General features: G+C 36.0%; 1 pseudogene; it reads left to right on the top strand.

Annotated features, from left to right (window-relative positions):
• The first annotated feature begins 4,015 nt into the window (after positions 1-4,015).
• Positions 4,016-13,999, top strand: LOC149678859 (uncharacterized; annotated as a pseudogene).
• Positions 14,000-14,832: the final 833 nt, after the last annotated feature.

Here is a 14,832-nt window from a genome sequence, read left to right as displayed (position 1 = left end):
ATATAGCATTGATTGCTAATAATACTGCGGAATGGTGGATAATCAAAATTTAATTAAACAGGAAAATCATACTCGATATTTGAGTTATGCCTCATGAGTGGTCAAAATGTAGCTACTATAGTGTTTTTTACGTCATCGGTTTTGCTCTTAAGTCTAGGAAAAGTACCAGAATTTCTACTACTATCCTACCAAATAATCTCCCACTCTTAAAGGTGTTACGCGACACTCTTAAGGTGTGAAGCGACACTCTGAAAGGTGCTATGCCGCACCCTTTAAGGAGTTGCACAACACTAATATGAGAGTAAAAATTCACTTTCAGTGCGATATAAGAGTTAAAAAGGTGTTAAACTGCACCCCTGTTGCACAATATTATACTTATCTTTGCCACCAATTGCTCAAATAAGTGTTATTAAACCCTTTCCGGGGTGTAAATGAACACCTGTAACGGTGTCAAATTTGGACCCATATAAACGACTTTTAAAGGTGTTAAATCACACCCCATTTTTTTAGAGTGTAAGTGTGATTAAATCCCTTCAGGGGTGTAAATGTACACCTGTAACGGTGTCAAATTTGGACCCATATAAAGTACTTATAAATGTGTTAAATCACACTCCAATTTCTTAGAGTGTAGCTTTAGTCTTTCAAGTCTAATTAAGACTTAATGATTCAAAATTTCAAACTGACTGACCTTTAACGAAGTTCCTGGTTGCGTTGATGACGAAATATCGATGGCGTGTTATTCTATGTAAAATGTGTTTTCGGCTACGGGTGGTAAAATGCACCTTTGTGACGTTGTAAAAAACCCAACGCAAAACAAGCTATTGTCTATTATCTCTCCGAGTGACGTATGTCACGGATAGGTTGTGTCCTTATGTGTCTGTTCCGTTGTTACACATAAGGGTCCTGAGTTCGCAATTTCTGAACCGCATTAACAGTACACAGAATACCGTTTCTTTTCAATTCAAGAAAATAAATGGGTAAATACTAGTCCTCCTTGGAGAAATAGTATTGTGGTTTCAAACTTTTTATTATCATGGGCGAGAGCAAGGGAAGATTAACGTTTTAGTATTACAAGGCTACTCAAGCTAAATTAATACCTGACTCCTTCTCTTTAGAAATACATCTTAAAATAATAATTGAACGTATCATTTTAGATTTGGTGAAATATTTGAATCAGACCCATTTTGTTACCTCTATTTCGAAGAACAGTATGATCTTGCTTACAAGTATTTTTGGGAGAAACCAACGAACGACAACCACGAAGTTCAACTAACATTCGACTCAATGCTATTCCCTATCATAATTTACGTTTCTTTCGACACCATGCTTCTAATTTTGGTTATTTTAAACTTCTGCAGTGAAAATTCTAACGTATTTCAAAAAAGGCAATGACCGTTCAGTATTAAATAATATACGATTGTCACAGTACCTGGAAATCCAGGATAAAGCAGTGCGAATTTGCAGGGGAAAGTCAGACAATTTAAAATTGTCACGGAAATTAGGGAATATTAAAATTCTCATTATAGTCAGGAATACTAAAATTGTTATTACATTGAGGGAACTTTCAAATGGTCACAGAAGTTTGTGAATAGAACTTTATAAAAAGCTTGAATAATCTATTATTCTATAATTTTAACGCCTGCAGCTACTTGTCAATAATAAGCCATAGTTGTATATTGAAGTAGTGGGTAGATAGTTCTCTCGACGTGGTGGGGTATTATGTAGGTTTTTCAATTTGTTAGCAGCGTAATATTTAATAGGCTACAGCCTAACCAGTATGTAATCAAGTTTTAATAAAATTTTAAATAACCTTAAAATCGATATGACATTTTTACCTCTCTGAGCGAACTTTGTTTACTCAGAGATACACTGGACTTTTCTGTCTGTGTTTTTGCTCGTCTACGATATGGTAACCACGCAATTTTAATTTAAAGTGGGTTGATTTAGGTGGTAAGGGTCGATTGTTGAATATTGCGTATTCCCAAAATAAATGATAAAATAGAAAGCTATACGCATATTTGTACTTAATTTCAGTTTTACCATTGAAGCGTTACTTTCATTCTCTATAGTGACGTGTTGAAAATAGGTTTGGCTCGGATCTACAGAAATTATACACAAACAATTGATTTTTTTCATACTTTTATTTTCGCGGCATTAGCCCTTTTTTTCCCTTATCAAATACCAGCTCCAAATATGAACGCGTTAATTGTCAAACAAGCAGTTCCGAGGTCGAGTTTGCTAGTGCGATAATCTAGTAACCTGAAGGATAAATACTGTAAACCCATTAGGCCAGAACATATATAATTTTCATTAAAATTTTATAACTGCTCCGACTCTTGAAGGCAACACTTCGATACTTTCCCCAAATATTATTTACATCTCTTTCAAGACCATAGTTCTAGATCTGGTAATTTTCAACGTCAGCCACCAAAATTATACTTAGTCCGAAAAGACAAATTTCAATTTAATATTAAATGGGTTATTTTCTAGAAGAATATTGCTTCAAGAATAATAAAGTTCTTCAATAGCAATTTAAAAATTATGTTAACTTATTTGAAAAAGGTAGCTGGGAATTGGTCGGCAAGTGTCGCAAACCACCTCACAAAAGCAAAAACTTGAAGAAAAGACCTATACTAGAATTAGTTCTGTTCAAAGAAAATATTTCAAATATTCTTTTAAATTTCAAAGAAGATAAGTGCAGTTGATTTTGTATACTTTAAGAAGCCTGATTGTTATGCTTCAGTGGGAAAATTTTACCTTCGAATAATCGATTTTTGTTCTAAATTGTGATTAAAGAACTGTTTTTACCTCGGCTTTGGACTGCAAATCGATTAAAGAAACATTACAGCCGTAACCTACGCTTTAAAAAAAATAATTTTGCCAAGATGGAAGCACTAAGCGTGACAAACTTCGCTATAATAACAGCTTTACACGCACATGGCTAATAAATGGGGTAAAAGAGTCATAAGTTAATAAATGTCCCTTATAAGTTAAAGAAAAAATATCAATGTAACCAGGAATGAATTGAGGGGAGTTGGAATGGCTAAGGTCAAATCATAATAGCCGCGAAATGATCTTGGAAACATCTGGCATGGCTTATTTTATGTTAGCGACGTCATAGACTGACGAAATACGATTATTTCCCGCTTAAATATTTTCATTGGCTGAATAAAAGTGAAAAAACTTCCGCTAACTCCACCCTCTATCCGCTCAGTCCCTAGTTTGAAACGACTAGACATTTACCGGCTTCAGGAGATGGCTAAGCAGACCCTTTTCGAAAAAAAAATAATAATGAATAAGGCCTCGCCATATGTTTCCACCATCAAGGGAACACCGGGAGCCCCTTTAGCCATTCCAACCCCCTCCATACATTCCTGATGTAACCTTTAAACCGAAATACTTCGTTTTGATATTTTTAATCTTCCTATGTTCAGAGCCAAAATATGAGTCATATTAAAAACTGCCAGGGATTTCTTTGTTTGTTCCATGTGCGTTCGTGTATCATTCATCCCGTATGCGATGAAACTTTGGTGAGTGTTTTTTGCGTACTCTCACGATAGTTCTATAAGCACATTCTAGCTTTATCGTTGATCCCTCTAAAAATTTTGATTCATTGAGTTTGAAATTCGTATGAAATTTGTTTCTAAAAACAAACACGTCGTTGTGGTATTTAGTGTTTAGTGGCAACATTCACATGAAACTTCATAAAACACTTCAAGGTAAAACCGAAACAAGAACCAAGGCTGGAAACAGAGCAGTGGTTGGAAAGACTGAAAACCAAGCAATGGGAAGTATCCATGGAACCGCTAGAGTACACTTAAAATTAAATTTAAATTTCATTTGGGGAAGTATAGCAACGAGCACAGGGTACATCTAAAAACCAATAAATATTAGTATTTTCGATTTATTTTAATTAGTTTTTGTTCTGATTCTGAATAAATAAGTCGCATATCTTTTGTTTTAAAGACATGGAAATACAGATGCTTTGTAACCTTTAAGAGTTGTTTATTAACTTATGGCTGTTCGTGACGAAAGTAAACCGGAACTGTTAACCCTACAAATGGTTAAGGCTACTAACTATGAGGCACTGTAAGTCATTGGAGCGACTAGCGTCAAATTAAGTGTTTCGTGATACACAAAATACATTTAAAATTACGGTATGCGTTTCCTTACTTATATTAAAAATATTCTTTCGAGAATGAAGAAATATGCGCTCTTTAATTTTACTTGAAACCTAAGGTTTAGGCTCTAACGAAAACCTTCATTTCGCTATTGATCCTCTATTGGGAATTTTCGTCTGTGCGGTTATTAGCTTCGATTTGTACTTCAAAGAAGCGATATTAATTATGGCTCTCAGAATTGCTCTACTACCAGTAAGTCTGTTTTGTTTTCTCTTATTTAAGAGCTTATAGAGAGACTATAAGCGAGAAAAGATAAAGCGTAACTTTAGTGGATGTCTTCGAAGTACTTTCCGAGCATCGAATATTCGCCTCTTTCGTTATTCGCAAAGCTGGTTTAAAGGGAGGGTGAAGTAGAAAATCAAGGGATTTTTTATCGATTCTTCTACTAATTGTAAGACCAGTCTGTATAGTGAAACATTCAGTAAATACTTCCGAATGATTTTAAAATGAAAATTAGGTTCAGATTTTAAGGATAATTTTGTAGAAGAACCTCCGACCAATCGCGTAACGCCCTGCCTTTTTATTAACAAAATTCTCGTGGCACGCTCCATGTCACGCCGCGCGTAAATTTTATCAAATCTCGTGATAAATTTCATTCGACACGGAACGTGCCACGAGAATTTTGTTAATAAAAAGGCAGGGCGTTATGCGATTGGTCGGAGGTCTTTCTACAAAATTATCCTTAAAATCTGAACCTAATTTGAATTTTCAGATCATTCGGAAGTATTTACAGAATGTTTGACTAGGCAGACTGGTCTAATAATTAGTAGAAGAATCGATAAAAAATCACTTGATTTTCCACTTCACCCTCCCTTTAACACATAATACCATCTTATAACAAAAACTGTTTTTCGATATTAAAAAACCTACTATTAAAGCCTTAAAGGTACAAATATCAATATATAGTTTATTTGCATCTGCATTTCAATCAGTTGTCTATCATTCCTCACACATGTATTGAATTTTCTTCACTACTAGACATAATTTAATTATTGAAGAAAAACCACTTAATTGGGTTGATAGTTCTCGTCTCGACTCGGAGAGGTTTATTTTGGTTTCCCAACTTGTTCAAGAACTTAACATGTTAGCACCCACGAAAATTTTACAAAATAGCTTTGAACGTGCCAACATCTTAAACTGACTGTGTTCAGCAAATAAATTTTTTGCCATAATTTACAAACTAATTAAAATAGCGTATTTAGACTTAATTGTTGTTAATGAAATTTGGATAAGGCACACCTTTAATTGTTACTAGTCAATTTAAAAGTATTCCGATACGTAACCAAGAAGTGATATCTAGTTTATTAGGGAGAAGGTTTAAGATGCCTACGTATTCGCACGCCATAGTCCCAGTCCCCCTTTCAAAATACAAGAGGGGACGTAAAGGGAGGCCGGGCTATTTCGCCTCTCCTCAGTCAGAAAATACGTAATTTTCGTCATTGGCGTCGCGCTGACGTGAGTTTTCAAGAACCAATGAGATGCTGGTTGTAATTTAGAGGCGGGGATTAACTCCAGACCTACGTTTGGACTGAAGATAGACCCAGAAATGTGGCGAATTTATACCTTTTCTCAAATAAACTAGATATAACTTCTTGACGTAACTTAGCTGTAGTTTTTATACCTATTATTCGATTGATTGGATCACCAAAAACACCATGCTTTTTCTATGGAAAAGTTTAGCGAAAATCTGAATTTTTCTTCAACATTAAGGAAAAGTGTCAGATCATGTCTACAAATCCGTGCGGGCGAGGCTTTTATGAACTTGCGCTTTGGCGATTTTGTCCATAGATCTATTGGTTTCTTTCTAGCTAGAAGGTATCGATGTGACTAACAATTTTACCCGAGTAGTAGTGGCAGTAGTAGTAATTAAATAACGACCGTTGGCGACGTGTGATTCAGGTTGCCAAGCAGCCACTGGCCAAATATCCCCCCTGACCGATATAGTAAGGCGCATTTCACTAGAAGTATATTTATTGTAGTAGGTATAACGAGAGTACGTAAACGATGTGGCTTAATTATGGGCTACACCATCCTGTTTTATTTTTCTAATAATAGAGTAAAATTTCAGGGAGCGTTTCAGATTAAAAAGATGTTATTCTACGCTAAAGAAGTAAGAGACTTCGTTGGGAAATGGTTGAACATGAGGTGACTTTGACTGCCGAATTTTGAAGGTTTTCAGCTACTAATTAAGTTTTGAATATTATTTCAGCTCTAAATTTGATACTTTTGGAACTGACAAAGTAAGTATTTTCAAAACGTTTTTTTATCACCTAATCACACTCATACCAAATGGTTATATTTTTTAGAATTCGGACATCATTATGGTGGGCCTAGAAATGAACTCAGAACTCGTTTCAAAATCTTACAAATTTTGCACAACTAATTTTTACAAGTCGACCCACATTGTCACCGGTGCGCCTCTTCTAGTCCAAGGCTCGGACGAAACGCGAATACATCCATTTGATAATATGGTAAGATTAACTGTTATAGCATTAGCGCAGGTACTAATGAAGCACTCCGCGACCTTAGAACATCAGCGTTGGTCCATCCGACAATTTGGTCAAATATTTTCCTCTTTTGTTTTCAAACAAAATATTCATATATTTCAAATTCCTAGAAATTTAAAATACACTAACGTGAAATGTTTCTAAATCTATTTTTAAATGCTAGTTTAAATATGTTTAAAACTATTTAGGTATTTCTTGGTTTGACGGTGGCTAGCGTTCTAATTTTGCTTGTGAATGAAGTAATTTTGACACTTGCCAGAGGAAAGAGGAGGCGGCGTAGAATTAGATGGAAAAAGAAAGACCCTTCAACGTATAATTCTTACAATTATTGGAAAACATTTGTTTTTACCATCTTGCGCCAAATTTTTCTTATCAATTCACCATTAATCATGAAACGTAAGTATAATTTTCCATTTTTATTTAAAACATTTATGAAACTAATATAAAAAGTTGTATAGGACAATCAGAACTGAAGTTTATTCATGTAGTTAAGCTTCAAAATTTCTGACGCTTATATCCATTGGCTGAATATCTTGATAAAATGATAACCCTAATTTATTGAAAACAAGAAACCTGATCTAGCTCTTATTAACTATCCTTGTAAAGCCCCAAGTGTGTCTTAAAACGTAGTAATTTTTTTCTGGTTTGTTTATTTGAATCAAGCGATTCCTGAAAGATTGACGAATGGTAGATCATCGAGGATTTTGCTCTCATTTTGGTTGATGTCGCAAACGTTGCTCTTATGGAATATTCTGAGTTATTATCACGCGGAAACATCCACTTTTAATTATCTAAAAGTCGATCATATGAATGATCTTCCCAATTACATTCGTCGGAATGGCGCCAAACTGATAGTCATGAGCAACTCCATAGAAGACAAGTACCTTAAAGGACTGGTAAAAACTAACCTTAGCAACAGAGCCACGACGCAATCAAAACAAACAATTTCCAAAAAAGGCTGTTCCTTGGCTTCTCTGTTGTAAACCACCTTTGGATAAAAATTGGACTAAATGTGTTCAATGGAAAATCAAAACCAGGGAGTTGAGATGCAAGAGGGAGTAATAATGTGAATAGGCGGATTGGTTCACTTCGTGGCTAAACTCGTCTATCTCCGGTGCTGGCTCAGTCATTCGCCGCGGTGTCCTTGCGCACGCGTAATATTTAAAAACCGGCTTTGAACTGGAAGTGGGAGCTGGCTGTAGTGTAGTAACCAACGCCACTGGCGCGTGCGCGTTAGCTAGAATCGAGGGAGAGAGAGATAAAAATGCCTACCTTCTCTTTTCCCCCCTTCCATTTATATTACTGCTTCTTTAACATTAGACTAACACTCCCTCTCACCTCACTCCTCCCTGTCTAAACTATATATTCTCATTTTAATCTTATTTTTTTCAGGCGGATGAGAATTTATTTAATAGCGCTCTAAAGGAGGTTTGGACGAATGAGAGAATTTACGTTGATCCTAAAGTTTTTTCAGACCGAAAACTTTTTTTTAATATATCAGAAGGAAAAGTTGCCTTTCTTATGAGTAATATACTGAAAAAGTACCTTTTCTGGCCTTTAAAGGGGGTTAAAAAAGGAGAAATCAGCTTGTATTTTTCACAATATCCAATAATTAGCATTCCAACTGGGAACTTTGTACATACAAATGTATCATCTCCTCAATTTGAAATTTTAACATTAAGGTAATTATGTGTGGTTTCTCTGAACGTGTAGTTATAATAAGATGATTTCTAAAACTCGACCCTTTTTGAAAACTGAAAATCGTATTTCATAAGGTTTACCGGGAATTAAAAGTTAGGTCGAGCGTAGTTTTAAGGCTGGTCTGCTAAAAATTATTAAAGAAAAACTAACAGGGATTAGGACGCATGCGAACCGTCTCTCAAATCTAGTTAGAACTGAACGATTCAAAATTTCAAACTGACATTTAAGTTGCAGGCTAAGTTGATTGCGAAATATCGATACCATATTATTTAATGTAAAATGTTTTTTTCGGGTACGGGCAGTCGAATGCACCTTTGTGATTTTGTCAAAACCCAACGCAAAACAAGCGTGACGTATGTCGCGGATAGGTTGTGTCCTTGTGAGTCTGTTCTGTTGTTACACGATAGGGTCCTGAGTTCCGAACCGCATTCATAGCACACGGAAGGTTATTTCTTTTCAATTCAAGAAAATAAATGGGTGGATACTAGTTCTCCTCGGAGAAGTAATATTTTGGTTTCGAACTTGTTTTTCTCATAGGGCGAGAGCAAGCGCAGATTAAAGTTTAAGTATTACAAGGCTACTCGAGCTAAACACGAAGCGAAATATTAATACTTTACTCCTTCTCTTTAGAAATACATAATAATTGAGCGCATCATTTTAGATTTGTTGAAATATTTGAATCAGACCCATTTCGTTATCTCTATTTCGAAGAGCAGTATGATCTTGCATACAAGTATTTTTGGGAGAATCCAACGAACGACAACCACGATGTGCAACTCTCATTAGACTCAATGCTCTTCCCTATTATAATTTACGTTTCTTTCAACACCATGCTTCTAATTTTGGTCATTTTAAACGTCTGCAATGAAAAGTGTCACGTATTTCGAAAATAGCCATGGTTCGAACAGTATTAAGTAATATACGATTGTCACAGTACCTGGAAATGCAGGAAAAGGAAGTGATTTTGCAAGTATTTGTGAATTTCCCCTGAAAGGTCAGCTAATTTTAAAATTGTCATTACAGTCAGGGAATATTAAATTTTGTAACGAAATATTGTCGTTACCAGTCTACTTTTGGGTTATAGGCTTCTGGGCTTTGAGTTAGGACGCCATGTAGAGAGTTATTGGAAATGGTTCCAATTAAATGGCGACACACTGGCGGTCGTTTTGGTCTTAAAAGGGGGCAGATGATAGTATCTACCTATTCTACCTACCATAACTCAAACAATTGAGACAGTGGTCTAGCGGCAAAACGCCTAGCCTTTGAGGTTAACCCTTCTCTCGTCAAACTTAGACGTCGAAGCCATAGAGTCGGCGCCATACCTATCCCTCTTTGTTATTTGCAACTTCCTTTCTTTAGAAAAAGCTACCGTACCCAGAGTCAATCCCAAGTGTATAAAATAATTGTCAATGTATGTGCATGCTTTTAGCTATAACTCGACCATAGTTGTAAATAGACGAGATAGATATCGCGCTTAGTATTTATGACATTGGTCGAGAGTGCATGCTGCATGTTTCATTTTGGGGGTAAATTGTAAAATGTATATAACTTTATTGTAGTAGTAGATAACTTAGTAGTTAGTAGTATTAGTAGTATTAATGTAGTAGTTTAGGGTAATGGCCAATAGTTTAATAATCAGTTGATTAATAATAATAGTAGTTTTGTGGAACAGTATGAATAGTAGAACTGTGTTTTGTTTAAATAAATATTGACTCTTGGTACGGATTTAACGTCTCCTGATTAACTTACACCCTCTAAACATTTGCTCTTGGTAGTAGTAGGTACTAATGTCAACGCTACGTTTCGCTAGACCGCTAGTAGTAGAAAATAGCGCTACAATTTGTCTTACAAGTCAGGGAATATTAAATTTGTCATTATAGTCAGTGAATATTAAATTTGTTATTATAGTCAGTGAATATTAAAGGAACATTATTGACAGAAATTAAGTATTTTTATTCTGATTCCTTATGTTGAAATATGCCGCCCTGAATTTTTTCTGATTTTTTGATGAGCTATTGATAGTTTAAACAATAATAAAGTTTCGTATCCAAAATATGCATTTGAATTCTGGTAAACCGACCTACCAGCCAATCAGCACCCGCGATTTATAAGAGGCAATCCCCAACAGTGTTGCCAATGTTCAAATGTCAATTTCCCGCCTGAAGACCCAAAATTTCCCGCCGATGGTCATTATTTCCCGCAACTCCTTTTAGAGCAAAATTGACGTAAGTTTTACGTTTTCAGCCGCACTACAATTTAAGTAAGCATTGTGAAGGTGCTGCCTGAGAAGCACTAAATACGAAACTATAAGAAAGGTCCCATTTGGGGACCAAAACTATGAAGGAAACATTTCTGGTCGGATGGTAAAAATCGGATTCGCCAAGCCAAAAGAATAAAAGTTTACCAAATGTTTAAAAAAATATGATCAAAACCCCACGGTCATTGAAATTCCCGCCAAATCGATTGATTTATCAAAAAACTACCTTTTTCCCACCAAAGCCAAAATACCATCGAAAAATCCCGCAAAACGGGAAATTTCCCGCACATTGGCAACACTGATCCCCAAAGGTTTTCTCACTTGAGTTTCATTTACGTCGTCTGCATTAGGTTCGGAAATCTATATTCTACTTTATTAGAACTCGAAAGAAAGACATTCACTAAATTACCGCCAACTTTGAATCTGCCAAAAATTGCCGAAAGGACAAAATTCTACAATAGTACTTTTTCCACTATGCGTCGTCTGCTAGAAAGCACCCTTTGGCTAGATTGACTTGGCTTCAGTCTGGGAAATAGCACACTTCCTCTGATCCAAAACCAGTTTATTAATTGCTTAAACTAGTTTTTAAATTCAAAAAGGGGGGTTACTGGTCCTCGGGACCACGTGCTATTCACTCATTAGGGTAGTGCATCGAGGGGCTATTCACTCATTAGTGTAGGGCATCGAGGGGCTATTCACTCATTAGGGTAGCGCATCGAGGGCTATTCACTTATTAGGGTAGCGCATCGAGGGGCTATTCATTCAATAGGGTAGGGCATCGAGGAGCTATTCACTCATTAGAGTAAGGTATTGAGGGGCTATTCACTCATTAGGGTAAGGTATCGAGGGGCTATTCATTCATTAGGGTAGCGCTACGAGGGGAACTCATCCCGAAACCCCCACTTTGTCCCCCTATTCACTCATTAGGATATCGAGGGTCTATTCACTCATTTGAGTAGCGCATCGAGGGGGAACTCGTCCCGGATAAAGCGTCAACTACATAGGCTTTAATTTTCTTCGAATGCGAAATATTGTTCAATTGTTTGAATAACATTTTGAGCAATAAAAACTCGCTCCAATATATATTTTCAGTTTTTCACGAAAATATAATCCAAGATTTACCGCAAATGATTTTCCATTTCCTAAATATATTGCGGCATTATATTTGAAATTTTCACAAATGTTATTCTGGGAAACGTCTTTTTTATACTTTCTAACTAAAACAACGGACCCCATGTTTTTTGCGCCAATTATTGAGCAAAGAAAGAAAAATTAAAAGCTACAACCTTCAATATTTGAAAAGTTATGTTTAGTGGTGGACCTACTTATGTAAAAAATGATGTGCGTCTCATTTTTTATGCGGATTAAGTTTTTTATTAAGTTTTCTTCAATGGAAGAAAGGCTAATTAATGTTACTGTGTAAGGCGATTATCTAGAGATCGGCACGGTTTTTAAAATAAGTCGAGAACTGTTCAAGTTCGCCACCCTGTTCTTGGCTTTCGGGTTATAGCATGAACGTTAAAGTTAGGGTTAGGCCCTTAAATTCGGCTGAAGTTGCTGCAAACAGTAGATCAGTCTTGGAAGTTCCTGAAAGGCAAGCTATCTCAATATACCGTGTTGTTGGTGAGTTAATTTAACCCATTTTCATATCGTATTTTTGTCTAGAACTTTGTTAGTTTTTGGTTCTGTTGATCGAAATCACGCAAGGAGAGACAATGCTAAAAAGGTCAATCGCAATCAGACCTTTATATTTGACCGGGTTTTTGATGGGAGCTGCCCCAACCAAATTGTCTTTGAGGAAGCCACATTACCAATTATTGATAGTCTTATGAATGGGTTTAACTGTTCAGGTAATGTCGAGTGACAGGATGGATTAGTGTGTGATTAAGTTTATTGTGGGTCTCAAATTTATCGTATTTTAGTCTTTGCTTATGGCGCTGGGAAAACCCATACTATGTTAGGCAATGCAGAAAACTTATAGGATATCCTTTCATATGGTTTTGGAACTGTTCAGAAGAGTGGGTTTAGTAGAGGACAAGGAATGCGAGATCTCAGTGTCATACTTGGAGGTACTATTGAATGTCTAACCGTTGTTTCTTAGAATGGTTAACAAATTGGTTTTCTTACTCAGGTCTACAATGAAACTATCAAAGACTTATTAGTACCGTCAGTTCCTTTACAAATCCGGGAAGATAGTTTTGGGGTAAAAGTCCAGGGGTTATCCATGCTCAAACCCAAAGATGCCGAAGAACTCCTTGGTGTTGGCAATAAAAATCGAACTAAGCACCAGACGGACTCCAATGCCGAGTCATCCCGCTCTCACGCCGTTTTTCAAATTCATTTGATACAAAAAAGACAAAATTCCTGGACCAAATGAACGGATGAAAATGGGCAAGATGAGTTTGGTGGATTTGGCTGCTTCTGAACGTGCCACGGCTCTGAAAAGTCACAGCAAAGCTCGTCTGAAGGAAGGGGCCAACAAAAATCAATCCTTTTTGGCACTCGAAAATTGTATAAATGCCCTAGCTGATAATAAGGTATTGCTTATTTACTTCAGAGTTCTCCTAATGAATGTAGTAATCATTTATTTTTCTTCTTGCCAATCGAGGAAGGAAACCATGTCCCCTATAGTAGTAGTAAACTAACGCCTATTTTGAAAAATAGTCTAGGAGAAAACTGTGTAATAGTTGTGATTGCTGCTGTTAGGTACTTTAATAACCTTGACACCAATTAGTATTTAGTAATAGGTTTAATCAACTTAATTATTTATAGCCCTTCGTCATTAACCTACGAGGACACTCTTAACACGCTAAAATACGCGGCTCGAGTCATGGAAATCAAACTCGACTTAAAACGAAATGCTTACAGCGTCCATCCCGAGAACGTCGCGACAACGTCTCGATCTTCGACTCTAGTGAATGAAACACCAAAATCATCTGAATTAGATCCTGATTTCGTCATTTCTCTGGACGCATTATTTGTCGAGCAAATTAAGATAAGGACTAAAATGATGAACTGTGAAAGTGAAGCCAAGCTTTTATCGGTGAACTACAACTTAGTTTAAAGTAAAAGTTGTTACTCCCTAATGTTTTTGTGTTTTTCTTAGATTAAGCGGAAATTGAAAGAGCAGTGCCACGAGCAAGTTCAATCATTAACGTGGGAAAAACTAAAACAGACGAGGGTAAATTAAAATTACACGAACTAATCAACATCTAGGAACTGTTTTTAGTTAACGTCTTTTTCTTTATAGAGCGCTGAAAAGATGTTAAGCGTCTCTAAGGGTTTAAGAAAAAAGGAAAATATGTGTATAAACGCCGAGGCCATTTTTGCAAAGGATTGCTAATCTCCTTGAAGAAAAATACATTTTTAGAATTTTAAAACAAAAACCAACTTGTTTTTAACCCCAAAATATTTTTTTATTTATCTGATTTTATAACAATTTACAATTTTATTATGGTTTTAAAAATTAATAAAGTGTCATTTAAAACAAAAAGAAATGTGTTTGTAGTTATAATTAATTTTAATTTTGTATTGCATTTTTTTCTTAACTTAATTCGATCGCATTTAGACAACCACTTTACCAATAATCTTTCCTTCGAACATTTAGTAGAAATGGAAATAACCAGTAGCGCCGCTAGGGTTTGAAATTTGGGTGGGGGGGGGGCTATTCTGGGCTAACTATTTGAAAGTTATATTAAGAAATTATTAACTAAATATTGCATAATTTGTTCATTTCAACTATCTGAAAATTTGTCTTGTGAATTTACTCGTAGTTTAAATAAATACAAACTTTATTGTTAAAGAGAAAGGAACCGAATTTATTGACAATGAGACAATTGTGGATGAAGGGATTTCACTAGTCTTAAGTTTAGTTTTAGTTTAATTTTAGTCGACACTGCTGGCACGACCCTGCCTGCCGCCTCGTTACTTCCAAAGGGTTTTGTTTTGGCTAAATTCAATTCGCTTTGGAAGCAACGGGCTTTCACCAATTTGTTCTGTTTTTACGACTGGCACCATCAATTCCTGAACCATGGATAAAGAATGCACGTGAGGAAATTTGTTTTCACACTACAGGATAGGCAAATCCCTATCTCGGACGCCAGCTTATTTTGTATATACTCTGTTACAACATCGGTTGTCAGCACGCGCAAACCTAGGTCTCTATGTAACGTAGCTTTGTACGTGC

This window comes from Phalangium opilio, unplaced genomic scaffold, assembly GCF_054372755.1.
Source record: "Phalangium opilio isolate 3A_F unplaced genomic scaffold, DU_Popi_V2 ptg000042l_1, whole genome shotgun sequence".
NCBI lineage: Eukaryota > Metazoa > Arthropoda > Arachnida > Opiliones > Phalangiidae > Phalangium > Phalangium opilio.
This window is presented reverse-complemented; position numbering and strand designations above follow the sequence as displayed.